This window comes from Hemicordylus capensis, chromosome 11, assembly GCF_027244095.1.
Source record: "Hemicordylus capensis ecotype Gifberg chromosome 11, rHemCap1.1.pri, whole genome shotgun sequence".
NCBI classification, from domain to species: domain Eukaryota; kingdom Metazoa; phylum Chordata; class Lepidosauria; order Squamata; family Cordylidae; genus Hemicordylus; species Hemicordylus capensis.
In genome coordinates, this window is record NC_069667.1 from 14600139 (window position 1) to 14620582 (window position 20444).

Sequence of the window (20444 nt, forward strand, 5' to 3'; positions counted from 1 at the left end):
GGGGAGTCTGTCTTGGCATCTTGCTCAAGAGGTGCATAAGCACACCTCCTCCAGGTAAAAGTACCTGTCAACATTTGAGTTCGACAAGAGAAAAAACAAGAGGGCGATGGAGGGCGATGGAGCATGTGCAAGATCCCTTCCTTGAAATGCTGCCTAATGGAAGCTGAATGAGAGAGAGGAATGTGCAGAAGATCAGCTGAGATGTAAACACTACCAAGAGGGCACCCGACTTCATGGGCACAAGAGCCTCTCTGTCTCCCCAAAATCCATGTGTGCTTTTCAAATGGCGTCAGTCAGGCAAGCACTTCAGGCATGAATAATCATAACAGCACAAGCCCAGGTTTACTGCACAGGGGTCCCCCTGCCCCATTCACTTGGACATCCATCAGCCCACCTTCTGCCTCAGCATCACTCACAACCTTCTGCCCTGGCAAATGCACCCACCTCCTGTCCCATTGCCTTTGCTGCCATCCCACAACCCACAACCACCACGGTAGTCAGCTCATGCCAGAACCATCTCTGACCCCAAAGGACGAATCGTGTTCTCAGTTGCAGTCTTGCCAACATGCAGAAGGACTCAGGGAGAGGGACAGAGGGCAGAATCTCCTGACCTCATCCTCTGCAGACTTCAGATGGGGCCCCTAAGTACGGTTCAGACAGTGGCAGCTCAAGGTTTCTGTGCACCTGAAGAAGGGTGCCAGATGCCACCCCCTTGGGTGACACCTTTTTACAAGCAGGGGGCAGAAGGTTATCTTGTTCCTTGCTGGTGTCCCAATAACCTGCTGCCTGAGGTGACTGACGCAACCCCCCCCGCCAGCTCATGAAAAGGCTGCTCCTACATTCTGAAATGTATCCGTGAGCTTCTTTGCAGCCAGCCATGTCTCTCCCTGTTAGACATCCAGAGAGTAGAGGCCATCCATGCTCCACTGGCCAGAGGGAAAGTGAATGGGAAAAGTCTCCTCCTTTGGGGTTGGCTTTTTTATCACAGTTTGCAACTATTTCACTGGGCTAACATGATCCTTATCTTATCTTATCTTATCTCATCTCATCTCATCTCATCTCATCTCATCTCATCTCATCTCATTGCATTCCTGTTCGTGTTTCCTTTAATGTAAGCTGCTTGGTGTAATCGTATGGCAAGAAAGGCAGACTGTCCAGTCTTTAAAACATGGCAAAACAATCCTGCTTCTTTCAGGCTCACAGCCCCTTTTGTAAGCCCACCCGATGGGACCAAACTGCTTTCGCCTCGGTGCCCGCAAGGTTGCACAGAGTTGCACGGAGGCAGGAGTCAAGGACCAGGGCATCCCCCCCACCCGCCGCTGCATAGGGCAGATGCAACTCCGCCATTTCCCTCTCGAAGCCCCCCAGCTGCAAGAGAGCATCCCACCCACCCACCGGGCATCTGAGGCGAAGGTCCTAGAGCAGCCTCCAGGGGGCAGTGTGGCCCTTCCAGCCGGGTGAGGCGGCGAACCAACCGAACAATGCTCGGCTTGTCCCATTGCTGCAGTGACATCCCACACTTTGCTGAGTGCCAGGCTTGCCCAAGAGGACTTGTTTGTTTGCTAGGTTAAGCCAGGAGTGATGCTAGAATAATTTGTTCAGGGGAGTGGAGATGATTGCTGAGGGACAACGGCAATGCTATGCACAGAAGGCTGCGGGCGGGGGCCTCTCTCTCCTCAGGACATGCGTGTTGGGGCTCAAGCAGTCTCTACAACGACGGCACGCCTCTCTGGTGCAGGGAAGGGGGTGGGAGCTGGAGCCAGAGAGCAGAGGCCCTTCAAAGGAGAGGCCTCTCCACCATCTCTCGCTCCCAAGGGCCCACGGAAGAAGAAGCAGGCCCAGCAGGAACATCAGATGTTTCCGTAGATGACACTAGAAGGTTCCCTGGAGCCTTTCTTGCGATGTGTGCGCGAAGGTTCACAATGTCAGATCCAGAGTGGAAGAGTGGGCTAGCGAAACAGAACCAGGAGTCTGGGGGCATCTTTGGGACTAATAGAATGACAGAAGCCCAAACATCTGCCTCAACAAATCTGCAGGTCTCTATGTGGCTTTGGCTGCAACTGACTAACAGGCTTCCCCTCGGGAAGTTGTGACTCATTGAAGCTATGCACGCGGGCAGCCTTACCCAGGTTAGGGAAGTCCAACCTGGGTAGGGCTGCTTGTGTGCACCACCAGGATCAGGCCCAATCCCAGCGCTGCCCTGGCAATAAGCCCAACTTTTAACCCTTAACCTTCAAGGGTGCGAGTGCACCCTTAACCCCGGCACTGGGATTGTGTGTCTATGCTCGGGCTGCATACACTGAGCTGGGCGGCAAGAGTGTCTGACTGAGGGAGGACCCCTCCATGCACCATGCTCATATTGTGGTGAATTGTGGGATACCCGGAGGCCAGGTCAGTGCTCTGAGCAGTGCGGATCATATGGGAGTGTGATCCACGCATCCCAACAACATGGAAGGATTGTCTCGGGGGGGAAGGCACGTTCTGCGAAGCCTTTCCCACCCTGTGGGAATAGCCTTATTGAATGGAGAGCTTGGCTGGACAGAGACGGAAATAAATTTTGATTGATTGAATGAATGAATGGAGAGTGTGCCTCTTGGCCAGTTCACATTCCTGATGGTTTTAAGCACCCTTCAATGTGAGCCCTCAAAATGGGGATGTGCTGGAGCTGCCCAATTCTCCCTCTCCCTCTCTCTCTCCCTCCCTTCCCAGGGATCCAAGCACATGGATGCAGCCATATGGGGTTGGAAATCTGGAATTGGGCAGATTAACCAAGAAGAGGCAAGGTGCCTTGCCATACAGACCTGCCAGTTTTGCTTCCAGTGGCCAGGTTGGATGGCCTCCAAAGCAGAGGCCAAGAAGACCCAGGGCCTGGGACCACAGAGAGGCCCACAGCCCCCCACCCCCTTTGATCATTAACCCTTTCCCTGTTCTCTAAAGGAATCCAGACCTCTCTTCCATTTTTTGAAGCTGTTAATCACCAGGACATCCTTGCTGGTCTGCTGTGGGCCCGAGTACTTGCTTTATTTTCACAGCACCCTCCCTTTTGCAATCACTTCTTACAGGGCCCTGGCCACCACATGAAATTTGGGGTGTGCCAGGGGGTGGGGGTTACTGTGCCTTCGCATCTCACACCTCAACCTGGTTGCTTTGCAGCAGCTTTGCCACTGCCTTTTTTCTTTTTTAAAAAACAGAGGGATGGGGGTTGTGGAAAGTAAAAAGTAGCCCCCTCCTCCTCCTGAGCTGTCACCATCCCCTCCTCCACTGAGCTCAGTAGCTGGATTGGGACACACACACACACACACACACACACACACACACACACACACTATTACAGCTTCGCTCCTGGTGGGAGGCCCTTGCACTCAGTGGCAACCCAGGAGGTGAGCATGGTGGTGGAGGGGGCAGGGCGGCCATTGCACCTAGTGGCAAGTCAGCTGCTGGGCTCAGTTGCCCAGCCTACCACCCCTCCACCATGCTCAGCAGCAGCTGGGTTGCTGTGGGGAATGAGGGCTGCCCACCGCCCCCTCCACTGAGCCCAGCAGCTGACTTGCCATTGGGTGCGAGAGCCAGAGCCTCCCACCAGGGGCATTGCTGTAATTGGACAGGGCGGGGGGGGGAGGCGGGAGGGGGGAATGTCCCAAGCCCCCTCCCCCCCAGGCAGAAAGCTTGCTCTTCACTCTCCCCCTCCCCACCTGTCCCAAGAAAAGGGGAGGGGAGCAGAGTCCCTCTGCACGGGTTTGTCCCAGGAGGACCCAGCCCCACTCCATCCTTGCTACGCCCCTGCCGCCCACCATCCCTCCACTAGACAGCTGGGTGGCTGCTGCTTGTGTGGTCACTTGCTGGCCCTCAACTGAGTCCAGCAGCTGAGTTGCCACTGGGTGCACCTAATGGCACAGCAGGGAAATGCTTGACTAGCAAGCGGGAGGCTGCTGGTTCGAATCCCCGCTGGTATGTTTCTCCCAGACTATGGACAACACCTATATTGGGCAGCAGTGATATAGGAAGATGCTGGAAGGCATCATCTCCTACTGTGCGGAAGATGGCCATGGCCAACCCCACCCCAACCCCTGTATTCTGCCATGCAAACCACATGGCTCTGTGGCCACCAGGAGCCGACACCAACTTGACAGCACACTTTACCTTGGCATGGGCTGCCCGCCACAATCTCCACCATCCCCAGCAGCTGGGTTGCCACTGGGTGTGAGCCGCCAAGTGCTAACAATGCTCTCAAGGGAGGTGGGTGGTGGCCATGGGGCGGAGGGGTCTGCTCTGTGGGCTGCGATTTGGGGTGGTGGGGCTGTGGGTTCCAGGGAACTGGTCTGCCTGCCTGTGAGTTAGCGGGTTTCTACAGCCAAAGGAGCATCAAGAGAAAAGAAGAGCCCTGCTGGACCAAGGAAGGCCCCGGGAGTCCATCCTCCTGTTCCCCAGGGGGGGGGTCAGCCAGACGCTTCTAGGGAGCCCCCCAGCAGCAGGGCATGAAGGCAGCAGCCCTCCCATTCTTCTCGCCCAGCAATTGGCATCCAGAGGCAGAGTGGCAGCCTTTGAGCCCGAAGGCTCCATCCCGCCATCCTGGCCCTTGATAGTCCTCTCCTTCTTCTCTGCGAATATCTTGAGCAGAGGCCTTCTTCAGGAGTCATGCGCACACAGAGCTCTTGGAAAGCCCTGCATCTTCCCAGCCTGCTGGTGCCACGCAGTGTTGTGGAAGCACCAAAGGCCCCTTCCTGCTCTTGCTGGGTCACGTTCAGGCGGAGACTGTAGGCGCCCTTCAGAAGGCCATGGCTTCCCACACAACACCACGGACAGGCAGCGTGGGTCGATTCTGGCTTCCGTGGGGTTTTTCTTTCTGCCCTAGAGGGCCCCTTGAGAGCAGCATCGGGGGGGGGGGGGGGCTGCTTGCTAGCCTGGTGTGCACGACAGAGCCAGGTCCCCAGCTGCAGTGGCCTCCCCTCTCCCATTGGGCTTCTGCCTGCCCACTGCTGATGGGAAGGGCTCCAACTGACAGAGAGCAATGCCAGGCGGGGCTTCACACCTCCAGGGCTGGAGGCTTCAAGCTCCAGTTGGAGTGTGACAGAAGCAAAGCCTGGTAGCAGCACCACTTCCTGAGGAGACAAAGGTTGGTTGGGTGGCCCTGCGACTCCCAGAAAAAGCACAGATTCAATTCAATTCAATTTATTATGATCAAAGATCAGCACACAGTTTGTGGGGTTTTTTGGGTGGGGTTACATTTATATCCCGCTCTTCCTTCAAGGAGTCCAGAGCGGTGTACTACATACTTAGGTTTCTCCTCACAGCAACCCTGTGAAGTAGGTTAGGCTGAGAGAGAAGTGACTGGCCCAGAGTCACCCAGCTAGTCTCATGGCTGAATGGGGATTTGAACTCAGGTCTCCCCGGTCTTAGTCCAGCAATCTAACCACTACACCACGCTGGCTCTGTAAATTCAAATCCAGTTCAAATCCAGATACAAGATCAAAGCCAGTTCAAATCCAGATACAAGAGTCCCCCCAAGGGAACATTGATACCACTGTGTGCATGCGTGTGTGTGTGTATACACACACACATAAAATATACAATTAAGAACTCTTACATAAAATATAAAATGGAATAACATGACAAAACAAAAACAAAAGAGCCTGTATGAACCATCTCCGACACACCGTGGGTGGGTCTTAATCGCAGCTGTACAGAATTTGGCCGCCAGATGCGAGGCATCGGTATATGTATCAGAAAGAAATATGTTTATAGAAAACTCATCAGAATTATTTGGATGTCTACAAACAAGAGGAGCAATAACACAGATTTGTTGTCCTGATCTGCCCCAGAGAGAGGGCAGAGAGAGCTGCCCCACATCCTCCAAGGAAGGTGTGCCTTTGATGCTAGACACCCGACAGAGGTTGGGGGTGGTGGCCCATGGGTTGCCTCCTCCCCCTCCCCCTCCCCCTCCCCTCCAGGCCAGGTGCTGCTCCCATTGCTCTGAGAGGGGCCCCGGGCTCTCTAAGGCCTCCTTTATGTCCAAGGTGTCCCAGGAGGCTGAGCGCTGCAATGAGCAGGCTGGTAGAGCAGTGCCCGCATGGCAAACACAGTCCCTTTATGCCCACAACAATGGCCCCCACAGAAGCCTGCTAGATCTGTGAGAAATGCACAAGAAGAACAATAGATCCAGCGGTGGGAGGGGACAGTCCCACCCTGCGGGGAGGTGCCACCCCCCTCCTCGCTTCACCCCTCCCAGGACACCCTCCTCAGCATGCAGCTCATTACTGGGCAGGCCTCCACCAATGGGCCTCTCGCCCCCAGGAGCCTGCCCCCCTCCCCCTCCCGCCTCCCCACCCTCTGTGATTGCCAGGCAGTGCCTGTGCCCAGTGCTGCTTCTCTTGGCAGCCGGAGGCATGGCTGAGGAGGCCCAGTGCTAAGACCGTGCGTGCCTGGCAGAGAAGAAGTGGAGACATGTATGAAGGGTCCTTGGGAGGCCATGCCAGAGGGGCTGCCCCAGCTGTGCTCTCACGGGTGACTTGGCCCGGCCAGACCAGCCTGGACCTGGGGGGGTCCTGGCAGTCCTGGGCACAGCCAAGGTGTGTTTGCAGCAGCCTCTGCCAACCAGCAGGAAGTGGACGGGCTGTTGTGGCACCAGATCATGGCAGCGCCCTAGTGTGGGGTCCCAGGTGGGGAGGGCCAAATCAGGGGGTGAGTTCAGGACAGGGCTGGTTGAGGAAATCTTGCCCAGCTCTTCCCCGGATCCACCCTGCTCTTCCCCAGTGAACCTCCAGACTCGCCGGCATCCTCCTGCCTGTGGTGCTCCTTGTGCCCATTCCTGTGGCTCCAGAGAAAGTGCAGGATCCAAGATCCTATTGGGGAGGGGCGAGATGAGAGGTGGTCTGCAGAGGCTGCTTGGCAGTTGTTCCTCCTCCTCCTCCTCCTCCTCCTCCTCCTCCTCCTCCTCCTCCTCCTCCTCGCTATTCAGAGGTCATCGCATCCAGAGGAGCAGGTTTGCTTTTGTCAGGCACAATTAGGTCAGAAGCAGAAGATAAAGCAAACAGGAGCAGATTCCCCCGAGAGTCCTCCAAAAAGGGTTTCCATGCTCCTTGGATTATCCTTGAGATCCTTCAAGATTTCTAAAGTGCAGCAATTATTTCCAGTGACTGAACCTAGTCTTTCTTGGAAGCAATTCAAAAGGATGCTTTCCCCAAGGCTGCCCCCATCCTAAAAGGAGGCTGAGGGGGAAGGGGAGCTCCATGGAAGTGGGGCTGGCCTGGGGTCCGGGAAGGGGGAAGAGCCCACTCTGGCCTCAACAGCCCATGCAAGGAGGGCTGAGGGAGCCCCTGGGGGCCTGATCCTGGGAGCTGATTCAACACAAGCTCTTGTCTGCTTTCCTTTGCCTCCTCATGAGGAGGGTGAGCTGCCATTTGGCTGCTCACAACATGCTTTGCCAGGATGGCAAGCTCATTCCCAAACCTGTTTGCTATGGGCATCATCCTAACCCACCCACCTGGTCTCTGGACAGGACACTGGCTCTGTTTGGTGCCGGCTTCTCAGGGGCCAGCCTGTTTATCCCCCCCCCCCAATCACCTTTGTCACCCACATCTCCTCTGTACAAAACTCTTGCTGGCCTTTTCAGCGTCAGAGGCTGCAATTCTTGGGCAAGAGAAGAAAAGAAAAGCAGAGGGGCAGGCAGGGCCAGCTGTCACTATCTTTGCATCGACAGCAAAACAGAAGATTAAAAAAAATGTATGGCCCCCAGTCTCAGTCCTCCACCCCACCCAGTTTCATTGACGCACAGAGCTGGCAGTCTGGAGGCAGGAGAAGAGCAGCCCCTCTCAAATCGGTTGCCTACAGTGCCTGCCCGGTGTGACTCATAGCCAGGCCAGCCCTGCTGAGAAAGGGCTCCTCCATTGAAGGCCTGCAGACCAAGCCCAGGGCCAGTAGATGGCAGGCTCCATGTGCGAAAGGTCCGAGCATGGGTCCACTCCAAGGAAGGCAGGAACTGGCAGAGGCACAGTTTGGAAGAGGGAAAAATGGGCGTAGCGTCCGTTGGACAAGGGGGGACATTTGTCCCCAGGCCCGGAGGGTCAGGGGGCCCACAAGGCTCAGGGTGCGCCCTGCCATTGCTGTCCTTTCCGCACTGGGCGCTGGTGCTCTGCAGCTGGAATGCACGTTCACATGATGGGAAGAAGAGAGCTGGGACCTCCTTCCTTCCCCCCCCCCCAACTGCACTTCCTCCTCCTAGGAGGATGGCCACAGCGTACTGCCTCTTGCCACCCTCACTGCTGCTTCACCCCCTGGCCACCACAGCCATGCAGGAGCTGTGGTGGCCCCGTGCCCGGCTCTGGGCCATCAAGCCAGCGCGGCTTCTGGCCACGGTGGTGGCCACCCTACAGATCTCACTCTGCACTGAGGCTCGGTGGGCCCTGCCAGCAATGGCTCGGCAGTGGCCGGCGGCCACCGTGATGGCGACTGCAAGAACTGGACCAGCGGTGAGAAATTAGGAAGGGAAGTTTTGGGTGGGTTAACGGGGCGTGGCCTGGGGCATGCATACACCAATGGAAGCACTCTTGTTCCACGTTGCATCCCGGCTGCCAGGAAGCTCGCGACGCCCCTGGAGGGAAAGATTCTAGAGCAGAGGGTGTGTGGCAGAAACCCACCTGACTCGGAACTGGGTGGACCTTTCCCCTTCCTGCTCAACCCCAATCAGTTCCTCTGAGTTGCTACAAGCCTATTTATTTATTTATTTATTTATGTATTTATTCGATTTCTATACCGCCCTTCCCAAAATGGCTCAGGGCGGTTTACACAGAGAAATAATAAATAAATAAGATGGCTCCCTGTCCCCAAAGGGCTCACAGTCTAAACAAAAATCTAAATCTATTTGTGGGCAGGTCAGTTCAGAGTTGCCAAAGACGGAGGCATAACCATTGCTCCACATGCAAGAAGAAGTGCCCTGCATAGGAACACAGGAACATAGGGAACTGCCATATACTGAGTCAAACCATTGGTCTATCTAGCTCATGGGCCTTGCCTCCTTCAATCATCCCCCCTTCTTCAGTTGCCAGACATCTGTTGTGTTTTGTCCAGTAATCTTTTATATTGAGTTGTTTGGACATTTGTCCCAGGAGGGGTCCTGTAAAGAGTGTGGGGGAGGAGTCAGAAAGGAAAAAGGAGGGTTAGGAGAAGGGGGGAATGGAATTGTTGCTGAATGAAGCTTTAGTTTATATACAATTCCCTTTGTGTGTATTAGGCAAGCAGCTATAAAACAACATCCTTCCTGGGCAATTGCTGCTCTCTAGCTCCCCCAGAAACTTCTGCTGCCTTCCACATGGGAGGAGCTGTTTCTTCTGAACCTCTCCCAAGCACACCCTGGACCCTGCACATGGTCTTGAACAGGGTGGGCAGAAAGGAGATCGGAATCTCCTGGTAGACGAGGGTGATTTGCAGTGAGACAGTGTGGTGTAGCGGTTAGTGATGGAGTAGGTTCAGGGAGACCTGGGTTCGAAGCCACAAAATGTACTGGGTGACTTTGGGCCAGTTGGTGTCTCTCCACCTAGGGCAGGCCCAGGTGGATCACCCTGAGCACCTGCAGGAAAGTCAGGATAAATGTGTAATAGACTGATTCTTAACTTCTCCATGAGAGAAATGTATTCATGGAGTGAGCAGTTCAACAATGGAACCACTGGCAGTGGAGGGGGGTGGGCTCTCCCTGGAGGTCTTCAGGCATCTGGATTTCCTGCATCAAGCAGAGGGCTGGACTAGATGGACTCCGAGGCATCCTTCAAGGCTTTCTGATTCTTTGGCGGCGGCAGCAGCAAAAAGGTTTTTTTAATCTCTTCCTAAACAAGACTCCTCAGATCCCCAGTCTGCAGTCTCTCGTGGTTCTCTACTGCAGTCTCTCGTGCAGTCTCTAGTGGTTCGACTTAACAAGCTTGTGTGTGTGTGTGTGCGCCGAAGGAGGTGCAGCTGCCTCTGCTTCCCGGAAGCAGCTCAGTTTGCTCCTCTCCCTCGCTGCCTGCAGGCTGGCCGTTCATCACTCGCAATGCCCACCCTGCAAGCAGTGCGGGGTGGGAGAAAGAAGAGCGACCCAAATTGCTGTTGGGAAGCAGAGGCAGCTGCACCTCCTTTGGCACCCCCTTTGGCGACCCCTCCTTTGGCGCCCACCTAGTTAGGAAGAGCCACTCCTGGTTCCCACCAGAATCCAGCTCACGGGGTACTGAAGGTCGTTAGTCCGACCCAATCTGGCACTGGAGAGCCAGGCCGGGTTTGTTCTCTATCATGTCCTGGATGAGTACTGGAGTTCAAAGGAGCGGAACTCATGTTATGTGTTTGTTTACGACACGGTACTCCTCTATGCAAACAAATTTAGTTTGCAAAACTGAGTGGGTTACCAAACATAAGCAGCAGCGCCAAAGGTCAGTAAAACAGTCAGCAGCTGTTTTTAGCTGTGGCCTCCCAAGACAGAAGCGCGATGTTTTTGCCAATTTCCAAAAGCCAGAAAGTGGAGGGCTGCCCACGCCTCTTGCACCCAGAGTCACCTTTGTTTCTAAACCAGGGCCCCCCAGCCTTCGCCATTGTGGCAGGGGATGATGGGAGTTGTAGTCTGTAAAGGAACAAGGCCTAAACCTCTTTGTGTAAATAAGCCCCTGTATTATTGCATGGATGTTCCCAAAACTCTTCTTTTTGTAAATAGGATTGTAGGTGTAACTTGACTTGCAAAGTAAACAGGCAGAGGTCAGGAATTCATGCCTGCTGTACCTTAGTTCCACTCTGGGAATATCAGTTTGACAATTTGGTTTGGAGAATATCAATTTGACAATTTGGAAAGGGAAGTTTTGAAAAATGGAGAGAATTTTGAGTTACACTGATTGGGTTGTTTAAAAAACTGTTGGAGCAAAAATTGTGTGTGTGTTTGTGTGTAGATAGATAGATAGAACATAAGAACAGCCCTGCTGGATCAGGCTCAAGGCCCATCTAGTCCAGCATCCTGTTTCATCCAGTGGCCCACCGGATGCCACCAAGAAGCCCACAGGCAAGAGGCGAGGGCATGCCCTCTCTCCTGCTGCTGCTCCCCTGCAACTGGTATTGAGAGGCATCTTGCCCCTGAGGCTGGAGGTGGCCCATAGCCCTCAGACTAGTAGCCATTGAAAGACCTGTCAAGGGTTGTTTAGAGAGTTAGAGTTAGAGTCCTCATAGAGAAGGTGCTCCATCCACCCCCTGATCATTTTTGCTGCCCTTTTCTGCACCCAGGGCTCTAGTCTACGAAAGCTTCGGCCACAATGTACCTGTTATAGTCTTCCAGGTTCTGCAAGGCTTTGCAATTTGCAGGAATTCAACCGATTTCCAGTGATGCTCCAGTCTCAGCCAGAAGGAGGCAGACTTGATTCAGAATTCCTCTGCTCTTCCTACTCAGAACCCAGCCATCCCATTCTTCAAAGGCAGGCACATCTGAGAAGAGAAGGCCTCAAAACAAGTTGCACTGAAAGACACCCTTTGCTCTGGCCAGAGAACAAGGCCTGCAAGCTGACCCAGAAGCTTCTGAAGGGCTCATCAAGACCTCTTGCTCTCCGAGAGTCATCTTTGCAGGTCCACTGGCTACCTAATAGTTCCCTCCTCCGGCCCAAGTAATGATACCTGCCTCTAGATGCCCAAGTTCAGGCCTGTGGCGGGTTCTTCTAGTCCTGGCACCCTGAGATAGTAGAGTTGAATGCATTTCTATGCTTGTAGGCTCCGGGACTCACCTTGTTGGGCAGATAAGTCACTGCTTTGGGCTTGACATACTAGGTAGGAAAGGGCTGGGGTTTCCTGGCCACGTCTTGCAAATGACTTTCTGGCTTGTCGGAGCCATCTGTCTTCTTAATAGGCTGCCCTGGATGGCTGCTGGCAGCCGCAGAAAGAAGCAATTAGCAAGGATCCTTCTGACCTAGATCCAGTGGGTTCTTGGCTCCCAGAGGAAATGGAGCATCCATTCCTCCTCCTCCTCCCTGCTGAATACTAACCTCTTTTCCAGCTGCAATCAAGAGGCCAAGGAAGAAAGCTTTAAAAGGGAGTTACCCCATATACAGGAAAGGGGGAAACATAAGGACTTACCACAAAGAAAGCACCCTTGCTGGTTTCCTCCGTAGATCCCACATTGTATTCTGCTTTAGGTTATAAAGGAAGTAAGAGGGACCCCCCCCCCGCCCCCGACGTCCTCTCAGTTCTCAATGCTTCCATCCAGAGTGGAGATTAATATATGAACATGTCCTGCTGTGAAGGAGATTATGAACATGACATCAGAAGTACCGAAAGAAGATGTGCAGGGTATGGGTGTCTGGGCAGATCTTTTTGTTTCCTTGCAAGGTGTCATGACTCCTACCAGAGCCAGAGGAGGAGGGGAGAGTTCACTGGGGTTCCATCCTTGTCTGTAAGGGATTCACAGTAGGCTACTACCATCCACTTTGTTTTGATGTGGGAAAACCACTTTCTACTTTGGTTGTCTACCAAATTCAGCTACAGGGCTCTGTGGTTGCCAGGAGTCGACGCCGACTCGACAGCACACATTTTTACCTTTACTACCATCCACTTCGTTTTGATATGAGAAAACCCACTCTCCATATAAAGTTCTTGGGTGGGTAGGGATGTAAAGTGGCAAAACCCTCCCCAAAAGGGCCGAGCAGTCCCAGGCCTGCAAAAGCATGTGACTAAGGCAGACCCCAAATGAAGAGTAGCGCATTTCAGCAACCAGGATTTATTATCAGATTAAAAGAAAAAGGTATGCAATAAGAACAATGGTCTTTTCATAAAACAGATTGTAAGAGAGAGTTTTCATTAACCTGGCAACACAGATTCCAAGCAATCAGTAAAGAAAAATACTGACGCATTTAACTGACTTGGTCCTAACTTATTACTTATAGGCTGAGGAAGCAGCAAGCTGAGAGCTGCTGGGGAGATGGGAGGGCTAACAAGCTTTGGCTTGTTAGTTAGTCTGTCCCTGGACAGCTTCTGCTGGTGGCTGAACCAGAAATCCCCACCCAGAGCTCTGGATTGGTCCCTTTGATTTGAACTTCCCGGGTTTTTTTTTTCCTTATTAGGAAAGACAGCAATTGCCCTGGGCCAGGCTTAGTCCTTCCTCAAAGCTTTCCCATTACTTCACAAGGTCAGAATTCTACACTTGGTCAATGGTACGCTGATGGTGCATTGTTTTGGGACATTTAACAATGACAGACAGGAAAAGACAGAGGGAATGAAGGTAAAAGGAGAGATAAAGTTAGAAACAGGACGTGCAGAGAGAGAGAGAGAGAGAGCGCCTTGTTTAGATTTCTCTCTTCACCTTTATTCTGTCTCTTCCTTTTTTGTCATTACTAAATGTCCCTTCCTCAATCAATGCATTGTTGACCAAGTATGTAATTTTGCTCCTTTGTCTTTTAAAATCCAGAGATAGAGAATCCTGAGATGCTGAGATATTAATAATGTTCTCCAGTGTATGAGGTCATCCTAAATGGTGGGTTGTGCAGTAAGCATGCCTGAGACAGGACTGGAATTTTAAAATGAAGCTAGTTCTTGGTGCCAGGAGGCACCAAACCCCAGTTCTGGTCCTGTCTTGCTCAAGTTTACAGGGCTAGGAAAGAGCTCCTCAGCATTCAAAAAAAATAAAAAAAATAAAAAAATTCTGGCTAGTTCCTCTACTTTGCTTGGCTCCCTTTCCCCCCACCTTCCCCCACTTCCCCAATGTAGATCGTGTGAGGGTGGAAAGGGAACTGGTTGGTTTTTGTTCTTTTCCCCGCAAACCCTAAATGTCTTTTTTTGCTTTCTCTAATTTCAGCCTCTTGGAAGTTGGTTACTTTTGCTTGTGACTTACCGCGATTCTCCTGTTATGGAGTTAGCTCGCACTGATTAGCTGTTGCAAGGATCCCTTTTAGAGGGACTTCATTCTGAGGGCAGAGGCAGGCAGGGCTCGGGAACCTTAACAAGCACGGGCCCCACTCGGCTTCTCCGGAACGTTTAGCCCCAGCTCCCTCCACTTCAGCGGAGACCGCTTCCCTACTACTGCCACCGGCAGGGGGGCAGGGAGCCTCTAAAAAGGCTAAGCCCTTTTTTAAGCACTCAAATGGGCAGCACAAAGCCTAAAAGAAGCCCAAGCAGTCACCCTCCGCGCGGGTCAGCAAACGTCTATTGATCCAGGCCGTTTGTAAGCAGCGCCAACCGTGGCGCCTCCTGCCTGCGACACAGTTGGAGGGCAGCAGTCTGGAGGGTGGCCACCACTCTTTGGGTGCCAAAGCAAGTGGACTTCCCGCTCAGCCTGTGCCTGGATTGGGGGAGGGGGGACCAGCCTCTCCGTGCTCCCCCCGGCATCCCCTGAGTCTACCCCCACTGAGGATGGGACTGCTCAGTCTTCACCAGCGGAGGCCATGGAGCCCGCTCAGCCACATCCTCCCGCAGAGCCTGCAGGGCCCATTAAGCCGGCCTCTCCTGCACTAGACGAACCTCTGAAGGAGACTCCTGCTCCCCCCATGAGTAACCCTGCCTCCCCCCCCACCCGCCTGAGGGGCCAGTGGAGCCTTTCCCATCTGATGTATCTCAATGGTTGAAGGATTCTATTGCCAGGGAATGCCATGCTTTGGTTGCTCCTGCCCCACCTCTACCCCCACCTCCGGCCCTGCCTGCCCCTGTTCCCCCACTTAGACAGCCAAGGGACCTCTCCAGACCCTCCTGTTCTTCCTCCCTGACTCCAGTCCCAGAAGGGGGGTTATCCCCATAATTGAACATGGGTGAGTCAGCCCAAGGTGGGCAGCTCCCAGGCGTAAACACCTTCCTTGTCCTCTCCTGAGGGGCCACCATATCTGCCTGTGGCCCAACCCCACTTCCTCTTCTCACTGCCCCCTGGGTGCACCACCTCCGCCTGCTCCCCTTCCACCCATTGCTCCAGCTGTTCCCCCGGCTCAGTTCCCCCAAAGGAATTCCCCCGCATGGACTGTGTCTGATTCTGAATCCTCTCGGTCTGAGCCACTGACCCCTGATCTCCCTCGGGGCTCATCATCATCATCATCATCTGTCCTCAATCTCTGTTCTCCTAATCCGTCGGTTCTTCAACCTTATATTTGCCATTTCCTTAGGGAAGCATGCAACTTTGCCCCTCCCCTCATCCTGAGATTTCCCTTCTGGAATTTGCACAAGGTCCTTAATGTTCTTACCAGGACACTGTCCAAACCCCTGTTTTAATAAGTTTCCGTTTCTGGTTGCTTTCACCTCCACTTGAAAGGAGTCCTAACTTGGTGCTCTCTCCATCTGCAAAGAGCTCTGCATTTTCCAGCCTTATGCGGTGGTCTTTAAGTAAGACACTGCCTTCCTGCCAAAAGTTAATTTCACCTTCCACCACTCCTAAAACTTGGTCCTACCTTCCTTTTGCCCTTCCCCTCTCACCCTAGGGAAAAGGAGTGGCATACCTTTGATGTTCATGGGGCCCTCCGCCGCATGTACCTTCGTCACACCAGGGATTTCCGCCAATCAGATTGTGTCCTTTCCCCCTTCATCCTTAGGTAGAAAAGTCTCAAAGAAGAAGTTAGCCACATGTATCCATTTGTGCATCTCTCTATCCTACGAAACTCTGGGTTTTCCCGGTTCGAAGCGGCATCATGGCACACTCTACCCACAGTGTGTCCACCTTGGCTGCCTTCTCTGCTCATACTCCTTGAGATCTGCAGCACTGCCATGTGGTCTTCTATTACACCTTTTATCTGGCACTACAAGATCTCATCCTTCCAATCCTTCCAGGCAGCTTTCGGTCATACTGTACTTCAGCGCATGTTTTAAATACATCCTTCCCACCCGAGGTTCACTGCTTGGGCATGTCCCATTGTTTAGGATGCCCTTCTATGCTGGAGAAAAAGAAACATCAATCTTACCATAAAGGGTTCTTTTTTCCAGCGGAGGAGGTCATCCAGCCCTTCCACAGATGTATATAGTTCTGTCTTGGAAGGTTGGACTCTGCGTTTTTGGGTGAAGAGGGCACATTGCAATGTTAGTTTGTTCCTATGGTTTGCACCTGTGTTTTTTCTGCTCTCTTTTCCTCCCCGTATCCTGGGCTTCTGTCTCTCCTTTACCTGCTCCACTCTCCTCAACACAGTCCTGGAACTGGGGTTTGGTGCCTCCCAGAGCCTGGAATTAGCTTCATGTTAAAATTCCAGCCCTGTCTCGACCATGCTCACTACACAACCCATTATTTAGGATGACCTTCTCCACTGGAAAAAAGAACCCTGCATGGTAAGACCAATGTTTCTTTCCCCAAAAGTTCAGTTTAGTTCCCTTTACGCCAGAAGACTTTGCTGCAAGAAGGTTTACATTCTTCTTTTGTCATCATTATAGACATGTCTAGTTTCATAAGACATCATCTGCATATAGATGGATTTTATACGCTGGTTTGGGGTTTGGATTTTTTTTTTAATCTTTTATCCCACCTTGCATATTCATTAAGGGTCTGCAAACATGTCAGATAATAACGGAACAAAGAAGACCAACAATCACATCAGTTTTTTAACTTAATACAACCTGAAGAAGGTAGATCAGCCTGGGAGATACCATGCGGTTCCTGAGGCGTTCTCCTCCCCCTGTTTGGTGAGGTTTGGTCTTTGACTTGTCCAGGGGACTGCCTGAAAATTAAAGCTTTGCAATAGACATTTTATTTATAAGACATGCAGATTATGGATAGCCATAGTGGTCCATCTGAAAACAAAGAAGATTGGTCCACTAGAAAATATCCCAGAGCCCCAAAGCCCGAAATTCCTGGGGTTCCAGATATTCTTCCTCCAGTTCCATCTCCTAGATGGAGAAATCCAGTGCACCACAAACCACACAAATGTCAAACTCAGCTGTTTACAGAGTGGCCCTCCAGCCACTAGTTCATACTTCCTTCTTGAGTGACCACCTAACTTTTATCTTTGCTAATATAAAGACTGTCACAGCCCCATTCACTGTGTTTTCAGTAGGTTACAGGGGGACATGATATGGCTACACTGGGGGGAGCTAGGGTGGGGCCTGTGAATGGCATTAAGAGCTCCTTGACTCTTCTCCCATCACTTGAACCTACGACGACTACTAGTATTTATATACCACTCTTCAACCAAAGTTCTCAAAGCGGTTTACATAGAAAAAAATAATAATAATACAGAAATAAGATGGTCTCTTTCCCCAAAGGGCTCCCAATCTAAAAAGAAACAGAACATAGATACCAGCAACAGCCACTGGAGGGATGCTGTGCAGGGGCTGGATGGGGCCAGTTGCTCTCCCCCTGCTCAATACAAGAGAGTCGCCACTTTTAAAGGTGTCTCTTTGCTCAGTTAGCAGGGGTTAACCTAATCCAAGGGAATCTGCACAATTCCTTCTCCACTCCAGTTTACAAACAACAGGTAAGACCACAGCAAAAAGGACTCTTCCCGAGTCCTTTTTTGCAGACCTGTAAACACTTGGGACCCAAATTCCTCTCCTCACCCCTCTCTCATTGTCTAGCCGATCACAGGGGTTGCCACCCTGTGTGGTACTCCAGATGTTGTCGAATTACAGTTCCCATCATCCTCAGCTACAGTTTACTGTGGCTGGCGATGGTGGGAGTTGTAATTCAGCGGTCTCTGGAGCACAGCAGGTTGAGAACCGCTGGCCGAACACATCCAGCCTGACGAAGAGTTCTGGAGAACTCAAAACCTTGCTCAGTTCTTTGGAACTCCTTAACTAGTCCTAAGAAAGGCCATCCCCTCCTGTGGGGTTGGGATTCTTTCTTTCTTTCTTTCTTTCTTTCTTTCTTTCTTTCTTTCTTTCTTTCTTTCTTTCTTTCTTTCTTGATAGGGATGGGAGACCACGGCAAGCTGCTTGGAGGCCATAGCAGCTGGCGCCTGAGGAAGAGGTCCCCTGAAGTCTCCTCTGGGGTCCTCCTCTCTCCTCCTCCTGCCCCTGCCCCCTACTGCCACTCCTGCTGAGCCTCCTCCTTGGGTTTTGTCACTGTAATCAGGGCCCTGACGTGGAGCCCAAACAGGCCAGACACTGCAGCTGGTGGTGCAGGCAGGATGATAAGAGAGTGAAAATTGCTTCTCCTGCTAATAGGCAGAGGAAGGAGGGGGTGCTGAAAGACGGAGAGATCAGCGAGAGGGGAGGAGGAAGAAGCAGCAGCCTGGAAGGAAGATAAAGCTGGAAACAAGGGCGGGGGGGGGGAGAGAGTGACTATCAGGGGACAGCCAGAGCAACACCCCAAAGACCTGAGCAGAGCAGAGATGAATAAATAAAATCCAGCCAGGAAGGAGGAGGTGTGCAGGATGTGCTGGGGAAAGGGAGATCTCAGCTGGGATGCTTTTGCATCTTATTATTTTAGGCTTTCTCAGGGGAGAAGGCGGGAGAGTCTCCACAGATCACTCCCCAAAAGCCTCCACTGGCATAACTGGCCAAAGCAAGGCGTTCCAGAGAGTCACAGAGAATCACAGGAAAATGGCAGCACCCCTCCCCTCACCGCCAGGTATTCCCGTCCTTCTCTGACAGGGCAGCTTTCAAGTCAAACAAAAAAGGCAAATCCCAAATCTCTCCTTTAAAAAAAACACAACACATTTATGGCGATACAGGAGCTAATGTGCAGGAGTGACCTTGCCCAGTTGCACCAGGAGGTGTCAACCTGTGTTCCTCCCCACACACAGGCTCTGCTGTTCTGGCCAACGAATGCAAAGACAAGAGGATAGCTGACAAGCACTGGACATCTTTAATGCTGTTAAATTTATTTAACACAGTTCAACAACCCTTAATTTCAATCTTCCATGTATGTATGTATTTGATTTATATACTGCCCTCCCGAAAATGGCTTAGGCCATTAGGTGCTACCTAATTTTTATTTATTTATTTATTTATTTTTTTTGCATTTTTATACCGCCTTTCGTTAAAATATAACCCCAATGGTGCAGCAGGGAAGCAACCTGCCTGGAGAGCAAGAGGTTGCTGGTTCAAATCCCCATTGCTGTGTTTCCCAGAATATGGGAAACTCCTCTATCGGGCAGCAGTGATAGAGGAAGGTGCTGAAAGGCATCATCTCAGACTGCATGGGAGATGGCAACGGTAAACCCCTCCTGTATTCTACCAAGAAAAACACATGGCTCTGTGGATCGCCACACCAGGAATTTTATTTTTATTTATTTTTACATTTCTATCATGCTCTTCCTCCAAGGAGCCCAGAGCGGTGTACTACATACTTGAGTTTCTCTTTCACAACCACCCTGTGAAGTAGGTTAGGCTGGGAGAGAAATGACTGGCCCAGAGTCACCCAGCAAGTCTCATGGCTGAATGGGGATTTGAACTTGGGTCTCCCCAGTCCTAATCCAGCACTCTAACCACTACACCACGCTGGCTCCTAGTTGACACCGACTCGAGGGCACGATCTTTCCTTTCCTTTCCTTTCCTTTCCTTTCCTTTCCTTTCCTTTCCTTTCCTTTCCTGTATTTAGGCAATTGAAGTTTCACAAATGTCCTCTTCTTTTTCCCAACAGCCCCATTGCAACCTTTGGGCCCCTCACCAGAGCTTGACTACTGCCCTCCAGGGTTCTTTCCCCTCCTTTCTTCACTTATTATGTCTCCAGGCCCCAGGGCAGGCGATTGGCAAAGGCTTCTGTGCAGCGGAGGATGCCCAAACCCTGCTTCTTACTGGGGTGGAGAGTTAATGCCAGCAAGAACACGAACGGGGCTTGGAAGTAAGACTAAATGCATGTACACACACACGTACACACACACACACACACACACACACACACACACACTCAAGAGCCGGTTCTGCTGGAAGGCAAATCCTCCTGCCATAAATTTATCAAAGCATGATTGTTAATGCAGCTTAGTATCCAGATTGTCTTAATCAACTCCCTTTCGGGCATTTGTGTTCTGTTTACATTGAATTCCAAAGCTCATCATGCCAACTAGATAATGCCATCCTGGGACTGCCCCTTGGGGTCCGGCATTTGTAGCTAGGGAGGCATAGCTGCCAGACTCATGCTGAAAGAGGAGCGTCAGGAGCTACAACCTGCCGGAGCCCCCATCTCTCATCGTCTCTCATCGGGGACTTGGGACTTTGCAGCCTCTTGATTCTCCCCGCTGGAATGTTATATATCCTGGTTGTGTGTGCTAAGCAGATAAAAGTCCCCTGCAGGCCAGAGCTTTAGAATAAAAAACAAAGGGCAAATGAAATGAGTACTTTTAAACCATTTTCTTTGAAACAAAAATGGTTGATTTTAGGCAGGCGTTCCCAACCATAGGTCCCAAGTTGTTGGACTACAGCTCCCATCACTCCTAGCCACAATAGCTAAAGGGGTTGTTTGTTTGTTTGTTTGTTTTTATTGTTAAAGTTATATACCACCTTTCATTAAAACAATCCCAAGACAGTTTACCGCAGTGTTTAAAAACAAGATTGTAAAAATGACACAATTAAAATATAAAGCTAAAAATATAAAACAAATCTGATTAAAAAATTTAAAA